Source organism: Palaemon carinicauda, chromosome 2 (assembly GCF_036898095.1).
Source record: "Palaemon carinicauda isolate YSFRI2023 chromosome 2, ASM3689809v2, whole genome shotgun sequence".
In the NCBI taxonomy this organism is placed as follows: domain Eukaryota; kingdom Metazoa; phylum Arthropoda; class Malacostraca; order Decapoda; family Palaemonidae; genus Palaemon; species Palaemon carinicauda.
Window position 1 is genome coordinate 180,642,335 of NC_090726.1, and position 2,500 is coordinate 180,644,834.

Sequence of the window (2,500 nt, forward strand, 5' to 3'; positions counted from 1 at the left end):
TTCCCTCTCCTCATCCTTCCTCTCTTCCCTCTACTCTCCCTCCCCTATTCCCTCTCCTCATCCTTCCTCTTTTCCCTCTGCTCTTCCCTCCCCTCTTCCCTCCTATCTTTCCATCCCTCTTCCCTCCTCTCTTCTCTCCGCTCTTCCCTCCCCTCTTCCCTTCCCTCTTCCCTCTCCTCATCCCTCCCCTCTTTCCTATCCTCTTCCCTCCCTTCTTTCATTCCCCCATCCCTCTCATCTTCCCTCTCATTTTCCCTCCCCTCTTCCCTCTCCTCTTCCCTCTCTTAACCCCTCCCCTCTTCCCTCCCTTCTCTCTCCACTCTATCCTCCCCTCTTCCCTCCCCTCTTCCCTCCCCTCTTCCTCCATCCAGTGCTTCCCTCTATCCCCTTTATCCCCTCCGGAATATATGTCCTGAAATGTACATTTACGTTCCAAGTTCTAAGAAACTCCCAGGGGGAGTTTAAAACGCTACTGGGTTTCAACCTGTTTTACTTTCTTCTGTTGTTTTATCTAAACCGGAATATCTCTTTAATGGTGTATACAGTAGCTCGTACTTCGGGGCTGGGTGTAAAGGTTCTAAGGTTTTGTGCTAGGCTAAACCAAACACCAATTTAAGTTGAAGAGAACTTTGTTTCGGGTAATTATCTCAAAAGCATAAATTTACAGCAATGAGAGAGATGAGAGGTACTGTCGAGGAATAATGAAGCCAATGAGAGGACAAAAAATTAACATTTAACCACAAAATTAAAATTAACACTTGTATATCTTTATTATTATTATTATTATTATTATTATTATTATTATTATTATTATTATTATTATTATTATTATTATTATTATTACCTTACCGTAGTTGGAAAAACAGGATTCTATAAGCCCAGAGGCTCCTACACGGAAAATATCCCAGTGACGATAGAAAATTATATCGATAGTTAAACTTTGGGAAGTAAAAATTTCTGCTTTAAGATACCTTTATGCCTTTGAGATGCTTTGCTAAGTAATATGTAAGTACGTTCTGTTTCAAAAGACAGATACTCGAGGCTGTCTTAAATAAGATAAGGAGTATGGATCTTAGAAAAAGGTCACGAAAGCCACTTAAAGCTGATAATATCCTTTCGGATAGTCTTTAAAAGAGGATGGGTGGTTCCTATCATTGGGGCTTACCAAGACATTAAACGATAAAAATAATTCATTTTTCAAAAGGCAATGGGATAGTTACCTAAATACAATCATACCTCATGTTACTTTATTAATTTGATCTAACCCTCGTCAAATAACGAAAGAGACGACCTAGTATGAGTTAAACCATCAAAAATCTAATTTAGGAATTGGAAGGAAAAATATTCACCACGTGTGTGAACAAAACCATTGGTACTGTATACTAAAGAGATTGGCTTTACTACCTGGAAAAACGCTCTACTATTCTCTCTTTAAGTTTACTCATTCCTTCTTCATTGTTCTGGCTTTTAAAAGCATATATATATATATATATATATATATATATATATATATATATATATATATATATATATATATATATATATATATATATATATACACATATATATATATATATACATATATATGTATATATATATATATATATATATATATATATACATATAGGTGTGTGTGCATCGCATTGATCAGCAAAGTTGATCTAGTAACGGTCACCCATATTAGGTTAGTTTGCTTCGAGAGATTAGGCTAAAGTCTCCCACCATCACCAATTCGCAGTGGCCAGCGTTGGAATGAAAATGGCCGAACACCAGACATGTCTAAAGACATGTATCAGGCCTTTGTCCTGCACTGCACTAGAACCAGTGGCATTTGTTGTTGTTGTTTTTGTGCGTATATGTATAATATATATATATATATATATATATATATATATATATATATATATATATATATATATATATATATATATATATATATATTGCGTGTTTATGTATTTGGTTGTGTATTTATATGTAATCTAGTATAAATATTGTTTAATTTTCTTTTTAGTTTCCTCTTTAATGTAATAATTGTTTATCTACTGTAAACTTTACTGAAGATTGCATTCCTTGCGTCACTGACCATCTTGCATATAAAGTTTTTGAAGAAGTCTTATAGGCAACAATAATCTTCATACTTCTCTTCCAAGTCATTATGTTTAAAATATTTGTACAATATACAATATATGCAGTATGTGTGATGCTTTTCCCCATGTGGAATTTTTTTTTTTTTTCAGTTTTTATTTTTTTAAGTACATACAGTAGTCTACTCCAAAGACTTTCACGCCTAAAGTCAATTGTCTGGATTATTTCCTAGGTTTGGTAGGATAGGTTCTGCGAATAATTTCCTTCCTAGGTAAACCATCATCTTGTTTCCACCTACTGAAATACGAATTCAGATAAACCCACCCAGTATTCGGGTAGCGATTTTGATTATCACAAATATACTCAGAAGCCGCAAATCTCCATCAGGACGGAGTTAATCATCTCTCCAAAAGGT